Below are 10054 nucleotides of genomic sequence, written 5' to 3' on the forward strand. Positions count from 1 at the left end.
GTCCTTACCACTTTGTATGTATTAATTCATTTAATCTTTGCAACAACTCCAAATGAGAAAACAAAAACTCAGAGATATCAGCTGTGCACCCAGGGTCCCTCTGCTGGTAAGGGACACAGTCAAGGTTCAGATTAAACAATCTACTCACAGAGCTCACGCGCCGGACTCCCCAGAGTCATTTGTTCCTTTTGCTTATCAGCACACCAGTATGCTTTTTTCTTCTTCACTGATCTAAAAGCAGTTCTCTTAGGGGATACAGAAATTTAGACAATTTTCAAGATAATTCAACTATAGTTATGGGTTTTATTTCAGTTTTCCATTCCATTTTGACACCAAGGATCTGGCCTGAAGCTGATGTCAGCTAAAATAATTTAAAGTAAATCTGATCTCCATCATCTGTGGGGTTTTGTTGGGAAGAAATCTGAAAAGACAAAGGAGGTATGTGTGTGATTATGGATTGGGCAGTTCTGAATTTCCATCATTATGGAAAATCATGATGATGATGGGAAAGAGTAAGAGAGGAAAAAGATGAATAGAATTTTCTTGTTAAATGTTGCACATATGAAGCATAAAGATATGGCTCTTCTGCAGAGATGTATTCAAAAGAGTTTCTTTGCTAGAGGGAATGTGTTTTTCTAAGTGAAAATAGTTTATCCTCAATTTGAATTGCAAATCCTTCCAAAAGCAGAGTGAGAAGGAAGGGTAATGCCTGGCAGGAATGAGTTCTTTCTACTTTTTTTTTTTTTTTTTTTTTGAGACAGCGTTTCGCTCTTGTTACCCAGGCTGGAGTGCAATGGCGCGATCTCGGCTCACCGCAACCTCCGCCTCCTGGGTTCAGGCAATTCTCCTGCCTCAGCCCCCTGAGTAGCTGGGATTACAGGCACCTGTCACCATGCCCAGCTAATGTTTTGTATTTTTAGTAGAGACGGGGTTTGACCATGTTGACCAGGATGGTCTTGATCTCTTGACCTCGTGATCCACCCGCCTCGGCCTCCCAAAGTACTGGGATTACAGGCGTGAGCCACCGTGCCCGACCCTCTACTTTGTTTTATAAAAACTTCCTGAGACAAGCTTTTAAAAAAAATCATACTTATTTTAAAAAAATTCAGGTGTCCTCTTAGTCTAAATATTTTAGATAAACCAAAACAACCAGATAATTTTATACAATATCAACTTGGTTTAGGATGAAAAAAAGGCCGGGCGCGGTGGCTCACGCCTGTAATCCCAGCACTTTGGGAGGCCGAGGCGGGTGGATCACGAGGTCAGGAGATCGAGACCATTCTGGTCAACATCGTGAAACCCCGTCTCTACTAAAAATACAAAAATTAGCTGGGCATGGTGGCGCACGCCTGTAGTCCCAGCTACTTGGGAGGCTGAGGCAGGAGAATTGCTTAAACCCAGGAGGCAGAGGTTGCAGTGAGCTGAGATTGCGCCATTGCACTCCAGCCTGGGTAATAAAAGCAAAACTCCGTCTCAAAAAAAAAAAAAAAAAAAAAGATGGAAAAAAAAGACACTCATTACCTCTGCAGCTGAATTACTAAAAGCAGAAAATTGCAGGGTGTATTTGGCAAATGGTGACTCCAGAAATCAGATTGGTCTCTATAGGATAAAACACATGATGGAGAAGAGCTGCAGAAGCGGGGAAGGAGAGTTGAATGAGCATTTGTTTGGCAAAGGCCGAGTGCTGTGCTAGGTGATTCATATTTTTTTGTGTTACCTTGGCTTGTAGTAACTCTAGATCAAGAAGCAGGAGCCCAGGTTTGAGAGCTGTGGTGACTGGGCCCAGGCAAGGTCCCCAGGAGAGACGGGGACCAGGAGCAGATGCTGGTGTGGGGAAGGGATGCTGAGTCCTGTCTGGGCCCGTGGAGTGGAAAACCACAGGGCACCAGGTGGAAGTGTGACGGGCACGCCTGCGTCTGCAGAGAGCTCCACCTGTGGAGATAGGTTTGGAGAGAGTGGATGACGTCAGGAGGGAGAAGGGGAATGAGCCAGAGAGGAAGGAGAGAGGCTGAGGAGCGGGGATCACAGAAGCCAAGAGAGGAGAGAAACTTTTGTTGTTTTGTTCTTTTAAAGATTCTTGCCAGGTGTCAGGTACCCTGGCTCACGCCTGTAATTCCAGCACTTTGAGAGGCTGAGGAGTTCAAGACCAGCCTGGCCGACATGGTACAACCCCGTTTCTACTAAGAATACAAAAATTAGCTGAGCATGGTGCCGTGCACCTGTAATCCCAGCTACTCGGGAGGCTGAGTCAGGAGAATTGCTTGAACCCAAGAGGCAGAGGTTACAGTGAGCCAAGATCGCAGCACTGCACTCTAGTCTGGGCAACAGAGCAGTACTCGGTCTCGGGGTGGGGTGGGGGGAGATTCTTCAGGAGGTAACTCCAAAGGCTACAGAGCTTGATGTGGGCCTATGAAAGAGAGAAGTAGAAAGGGAAACTGGAATGTTAAAACAAAAGGCAGAATTGGATTTTGAGGAGCCATGTTTTCCTGATTAAAAGAGGCAGGGAAAACTAAGACCTACTTAGTTCTCTCTGTCTTCCATCTTAATGAGCAGGGTGGTCTTCTTGCATGAATGAAAACACCATGTAACGAAATGGCATTTTACGAGCTTTAGGAAGCCAAGGAATGGGTCAACTCAGGGGAAGGAAGAGAAAAGAGGGGAGCCCCTGTGGAAGTTGGGCATGATTGCAGCCTGGTTTGGGGCGGGGCCTGGGGCCATCCAGTTCCCAGCATTCCACAGGGTCCCATCTGACACTGACCCACACGGCAGCTGGCAAGCTGGAGGAGTGGCTCAGGTGGGGCCAACAGCCCAGTTCCGTGCCTCACGCGTCCAAGGCTGCCCATTTGTCCAGTGGTGTTCCTCTGCCCACTGATAAAGAAGCAGGGATTTAAGTATTTACTGGAGGAGCCTGGAGTTCCGTCCAGTGCATCTGCCATGAGTTTTGTCAGCTCCCAGATCGTGGTAGTGGGGTGGCCAAGGGCTGGGGACGAGACAGATTTCAGGGCTTCCAGAGGAACCTTCCTGCTCACACCCCTTGAGAACTTGGTGACCTCTGTCTTTGGGAGCAGTCTGTGTGCTTTCAGGAGGTGTCGCTGGGCAAATAACACTAAATAAGAGCTCTGTCTGCTCAATTTTTTTTTTTTTTTTTTTTTTTAAAGATGGAGTTTCGCTTTTGTTACCCAGGCTGGAGTGCAATGGCGCGATCTCGGCTCACTGCAACCTCTGCCTCCTGGGTTCAGGCAATTCTCCTGCCTCAGCCTCCTGAGTAGCTGGGATTACAGGCACGTGCCACCATGCCCGGCTAATGTTTTTTGTATTTTAATAGAGACGGGGTTTCACCATGTTGACCAGGATGGTCTCGATCTCTTGACCTCGTGATTCACCCGCCTTGGCCTCCCAAAGTGCTGGGATTACAGGCTTGAGCCACCGCGCCCGGCTCAATTTTTTTTTTAGACGGATTCTCACTCTGTCGCCCAGGCTGGAGTGCAATGGTGCAATCTCCACTGACTGCAACCACTGCCTCCCGGGTTTGAGCAATTCTCCTGCCTCAGCTTCCCGAGTAGCTGGGACTACATGTTTGCGCCACTACACCCAGCTAATTTTTGTATTTTGAGTAGAGACAGGGTTTCACCACATTGGCCGGGCTTGTCTCAAGCTCCTGACCTCGTGATCCACCCGCCTGGGCCTCCCAGAGTGCTGGGATTACAGGTGTGAGTCACCATGCCCAGCCTAATTTTTCTATATTTGGTAGAGACAGGGTTTTGCCATATTGGCCAGGCTGGTCTCAAATTCCTGACCTCAAGTGATCTGCCTACCTTCTTCTCCCAAAGTGCTGAGATTATAGGAGTGAGCCACAGTGCCAGATTCCTTCTTTCTTGAGATGTGGTCTTGCTGTGTTGCCCAGGCTGGAGTGCAGTGGATATGTGCAGGTGTATTAGTCTGTTCTCACCCTGCTAATAGACATACCAGAGACTGGGTAATTTATTAAAAAAAAAAAAAGAGGTTTAATGCATTCACAGTTCCACATGGCTGGGGAGGCCTCACAATCATGGTGGAAGGTAAAGGAGGAGCAAAGTCATGTCTTACATGGCAGCAGGCAAGAGGGTATGTGCTGGGGAATTCCTCTTTATAAAACCATCAGATCTAGTGAGACTTATTCACTGTCACAAGAACATCATGGAGAAAATCCACCCCCATGATTCAATTACTTCCCACTGAGTCCCTCCCATGACATGTGGGAATTATGGGAGCTACAGTTCAAGATGAGATTTGGGTGGGGACACAGCCAAAGTGTTTCAGCAGGCACAATCATGATTTAATACTGCCTCAAACCCCTGGACCCAAGAGATCCTCCTGCATCAGCCTCTGGAGTAGCCAGGATTACACCGTGCCCGGTGCCCTGGTTAACTTTTTAAATAATGGGATTCCCTTTGGGTTTGAGACCCACTCTGAATTTTCCCTCCTCAGGACCCTTGCATGCTGTTCCTTCCACCTGGAATAGTCTTGTCTAACTGCTCTTTGTATGGCTGGATCTTTGCTGAGGTTTACCTAAACCATCATCTCCTTAGGAGACCTACCCAGTTATTTTATATTTTTATTTATTTACTTATTTGAGATGAAGTGTTACTCTGTCACCCAAGCTAGAGTGCAATAGTGTGATCCTGGCTCACTGCATCCTCCGTCTCCCAGGTTCAAGCAATTCTCGTGCCTCAGTCTCCTAAGTAGCTGGGATTATAGGCACCTGCTACCACACCTGGCTAATTTTTGTCTTTTTAGTAGAGATGCGGTTTCACCATGTTGGTCAGGCTGGTCTCAAACTCCTGACCTCAGGTGATCCGCCCACCTCGGCCTCCCAAAGTGATGGAATTACAGGCATGAGCCACTGCACCTGGCCTATTTTGATATTAATATTGTTTCCTTCACAGCACTTACTACAAACTATAATTCTTTTATTTTTTATGTGATTGCTTGACCCTTGCAATTGCAGATTCTTGCTCATCTTGTTTACTGCTCTTGTTCAAACTGCCTGCTCCCTGTGCTGATGTAGTTATGCTCAGTAAGTATTTGGTGAGTGCAGAAAACTGCAGCAAGTCCTTGGGGACAGGGCAGACACTGTCTGCCTGAAGGTCGGGCCTGCCAAAGTGGGTTTGCCTGTCTTGGTGGCCAGCTGGATTCCTGCCCTCACTGGTCTTTCTTCTACCTGGCTGGTCTGTTCCCACAGTCCCAGCTTCCTGAGACCCTAGAAACCATGTCCCTGCGTCTGCCCTCCTCTGCTTCCTGCCTTATGCTTTGTACAGACCCTGCACTGGCCTAACACCCAGACAGTCAATTAACTCACTCAAGAAATAATTATTAAGGACTAATATTTTATGATCCGAGGCTCCTTGGGACTGACCCAATGTCCCTGGCCAGGTGAGGCAGCCCACCCTATGTCTCCCCATGCTTTGTTCTCATGCAGCTGCAGGAATGGTCCCCTAAAGCTGTGAGCAGGGTCATGGCACTCCTCTCCTTCCAAGTCTGCCAGGGCTTCCGATTTCACTCAGAGCAAAAGCGGAAGGCGTGACCATGTGATCTGGAGCCCCTGCCCACCTTACTTTTCTGTTCCCCTTGTTCCATCTGCATCTGGCCCCCTTGCTGTTCTGCAAATATGGAAGCCATGCCACTGCCACAGGGCTTTTGTACTTGAAACTCCTCAAATTCCAGCTGACTTCCTCCTTCACAGCCTTGGCTCAACTCACCTTTCCAAAAGGCCTTCCTTACCTGCACTATTTAAAATTGCAGGCCAGGCACGGTGGCTCACACCTGTAACCCCAGCACTTTGGGAGGCTGAGGTGGTGGATCACTTGAGGTTAGGAGTTCGAGATCAGCCTGGCCAATGTGGTGAAACCCCATCTCTACTAAAAATACAAAAAATTAGATGGGTGTGGAGGTATGTGCCTGTAGTTTCAGCTACTTGGGAGGCTGAGGCAGGAGAATCATTTGAACCCAGGAGGCAGACGTTGCAGTGAGCTGAAATCATTCCATTGCATAGATAGATAGATAGATAGATAGAGGGATAGATAGATTGATAGATGGATAGATGATAGTTGATAGATGGATAGATAGATGATAGATGATTGATTGATAGGTAGATAGATGATAGATAGATGGAGGGATAGATAGATCGATAGATGATAGATAGTTGATAGATGGATAGACAGATGATAGATAAATAGATGATAGATAGATAGATAAATGCCTCCTTCTTCCCTGGGCCTCTGCGCTTTCCTGCTGTGCTATTCTCCAAACCACTTTTTCACTATCTACTATGCTGTATAATTTACTTATTTCTCTAGTTTCCCATCTGTCTTTTTGACTAAAACTAAGGACCTTGAGGATAGAGATGTTTTATTTTTATTTTTGGCACTGCTGTACCTGAGCACCTAGAACAAAGTACCTTGCTCACTGTAGGTCTTCAACAAACATTGTTGAATGAATGAGTATACATTTCAGCCAAAAGTTATCTCAGAAAGGGTGGCCCCTGCTGAAGGAAGAGATTTGAGAGTGAGAGTGTGAGAGTCCATGGGGAGAAGATCACATGGCAAGGACTTGGGGGCAGCTTTTAGGAGCTGACAGTGGTCCCTGGTTGACAGCTAGTTGGAAAATGGAGACCTCAATCATGTTACAGCAAGTAAGTGAATTCTGTCAATGACTGAAAGCGTCCTGGAAGAGGATCCCAAGCTCTAGTTGGGCACACAGTTCAGCTGACACCTTGATTTCAGCCTTGTAAGATGCTGAACAGGGACCCTGGTGATGCTGTACCTGGATTTCTGACCCCCAGAACTGTGAGATAATAAGTGGGTATCATTAAAAAAAAATTTTTTTTTGAGATGGAGTCTTGCTTTGTTGCCAGGCTGGAGTGCAGTGGTGCAATCTTGGCTCACTGCAACCTCCACCTCCCGGGTTCAAGTGATTCTCCTTCCTCAGCCTCCCAAGTAGCTGGGACTACAGGCACACACCACCACATCCAGCTAATTTTTGTATTTTTAGTGGAGATGGGGTTTCACCATGTTGGCCAGGATGGTCTCAATCTCCTGATCCACCCTTCTTGGCTTCCCAACGTGTTGGGATTACAGATGTGAGCCACTGCGCACGGCGAATGGGTACCATTTTAAGTCACTGAGTTTTTTGGTAATTACGCAGCAATAGACAAAGACAGTCACAAACCTTGATTGCCTACTGTGGCATTGGGCTAGGTGCTGGGGACAGAGTGAGGAACGCCCCAGACATAGCCTTGGGCTATTTTTCTGATTAGAGCAGAGTGTGTGCGACCCGGTGTTTAGAAATGGGGTCTTGAAGTCAGTCAGAGTGCCTTGGCTCTGCCATTCACTGCCAGTCACATGCTGGGTGACTCAGGTAAGCTTTTATGCCTCAGTTTTCTCATCTGTCAAACAAGGACGAAAGTAGCACTAGGAAGACTTTGGAGGCTGAAACGGGATAACGTATGTGAGTGTAATGCTTAGTTTGTGTCTTGTGTAGGTGGGAGTGCAGTAAACGGCAGCTGGTGTTAGTTAGTCTTCTATTGGGACATAGGAGACTGCAGCTGGTGGGAACTCCAGGCCATGATCCCACCCTGCAGCATTCACCGCCAGAAGAGAGAAACGAGGCTTGCTGTGTCATGCTCACACTCGTTAGAAGTCCCAGGGCTGAGATGAGCACCCCTGAGTCCTAACCCCCAGGTCTCTATCCTCTCCCTGCTCCAAGCTGCCTCCACTGGACTCAGCAGTCAAGGGACTCGGGGACATTCCACACGCTGTTCTCCCCCTCGGTCACTGGCAGTGACTGTTCAGTGACAGTGATGGAGACAAAGGCATTTCTGAGAACGTCAGAGTTATTGACCTGACTCAATGAAGTGGAAGTTGCTCTCATTCTCTCGGCCCCAGACTCGTTTCTGCTCAATGTCTGGCCTTGGCTCTTCTGCCATAGGAGGATGGAATTTCCAATGGAAACTGTTGAGCTACTCCAAACCCCTAATTAATCTGAACTGTATTATTCATGTGGCAGAATTTGAGCTGCCTCTAATCACTTGGATGAAGAATGCTTTGTATTCTAGTGTGGATGAGGATGTAGGGGGTATAATTTGGTTCATTATTTTTGGAGGACCATCTTGGCAATGTGTATCAAAAGTCTTAAAATTATGCATATGCTTTGGCCAAGGGATTCCAATTTTAGCTTTTGAGCAAATATTGAACTATATGGCTCTTTATCAGTGAATGCCTTGTAGAAAACATTGAAAACAACCTCTGTTCATTGATCAGGAATGGGAAATATGGTACCTCTGAACAGCAGAGTGCTACATAGCCATTAAAAGTGATGCTGAAGGCTCGGGACTTAGATGTTTATAGAATATTTAGTCAGTTTCAAAGCCGTCAGAGTGAGAGCAGCAGCTCTGGAATCAGATCTCCCGAGTCAGAATCTCGGCCCCACCACTTAATTGCTGGATGACACTGGACAAGGTGCTCGACTTCTTTAAGCCTCAATCTCTCCGTCTATATAATGGGGATAATAATGACACCATTGCTCAGACTTATTTTGAAAATTTAATGAGATAATCCAGGTGAAAGATTTAGCTTAGTCTAGCGCATAGTAAGCACTTGCTCAATAAATATTACTATTATTATGATTCCATGTTTTATTTTATTTTGAGATGGAGTCTTGCTTTGTCGCCCAGGCTGGAGTGCAGTGGTGTGTTCTTGGCTCACTGTAACCTCTGCATCCCAGGTTTAAGCAATTCTCCTGCCTTACCCTCTTGAGTAGCTGGGACTATGGGCGCATACCACCACACCTGGCTAATTTTTGTATTTTTAGTAGAGATGGGGTTTCACCATATTGGTCAGACTAGTCTCTAACTACTGACCTCAGGTGATCCACCTGCCTCGTCCTCCCAAAGTGCTGAGATTACAGGCATGAGCCACCACATCCAGCCCCATGTTTGCTTTTAAAATACATATGTAGGAAGGGTAAGGAGGAATGGAAGTCAAATTTAAGCAGTCATCTCTGGGTGATGGGATTGCATGAACTACTTTCATAAAAAAGAAAAAAGTCACTACAATGAAAAGAGAGAGGAGAAGGCGGGCTTGCATCGTTGAGACCCTTAGAAAATGTCCACACCGACCACTATCGCCATGAACAGTGTCGGGGAGGCATGTACCGACATGAAGCACCAGTATGACCAGTGCTTCAGTCGCTGGTTTGCCGAGAAGTTTCTCAATGGGGACAGCTCCGGGACCCGTGCACCGATCTCTTCAAGCGCTACCAGCAGTGTAGTGTATTCAGAAAGCAATAAAGGAGAAAGAGATTCCTATTGAAGAACTGGAATTCATGAGCCATGGCAAAGAAAAGCCTGAAAATTCTTCTTGACCTTGATAGTCACCGTGAAGGAGTCCTCAAGTCCAGAAATTGAGAACTCTGGATTTTTGTCAATTGAATCTGTGAAGATAGCCATCAGATTTGATGAGGAACTGAAGTGAGAGGAGTTTTATTTCCTCCTTCGATGTTTTCCTCTTGATTGTAAAAGATGATGAACTCTTTGAGATTATTTTTCACCTGCTCGGGCACCTTGCAGGAACTCAGTGTGCTAAAATTGAACAATTTTTTGAAATTATGGTTGCAATACTTGGTCTGGAATCAACTTTACATAAATATACCTTGTGTGCAAATAATGATAAACTAGTTAGAATGAGCAGAGGAGCCTGACCTCTTGATTTCTGCTGCGAAGGACATTCTATATACTGTGCTGGGGTCACTGTTCATGAAAGCAATTGGTTCGGGCCTCCTTTTTCTCTCAGGGTACTAATGCTCTGAAAAGGGATCTGGGCACAACAGTTTCAGGAAGTGCTTTTGAGGTGACTAGTGGTTATTTTTATTTTTATATGGTGACCAGTGGTTAAGATTGCTGGTGGCCTGGATTAGCAAAGAGGAAGACAACTTTTTTTTTTTTTTTTTTTTTGAGATGGAGTTTCGCTCTTGTTACCCAGGCTGGAGTGCAATGGCGCGATCTTGGCTCACCGCAACC

At 46.4% G+C, this 10054-nt stretch overlaps 1 pseudogene; it reads left to right on the forward strand.

Moving 5' to 3' along the window:
• The first annotated feature begins 9164 nt into the window (after window positions 1-9164).
• LOC101048051 (TP53-regulated inhibitor of apoptosis 1 pseudogene) lies at window positions 9165-9446 on the forward strand (annotated as a pseudogene).
• The last annotated feature ends 608 nt before the right edge of the window (window positions 9447-10054 follow it).

Source organism: Saimiri boliviensis, chromosome 12 (assembly GCF_048565385.1).
Source record: "Saimiri boliviensis isolate mSaiBol1 chromosome 12, mSaiBol1.pri, whole genome shotgun sequence".
In the NCBI taxonomy this organism is placed as follows: Eukaryota; Metazoa; Chordata; class Mammalia; order Primates; family Cebidae; genus Saimiri; species Saimiri boliviensis.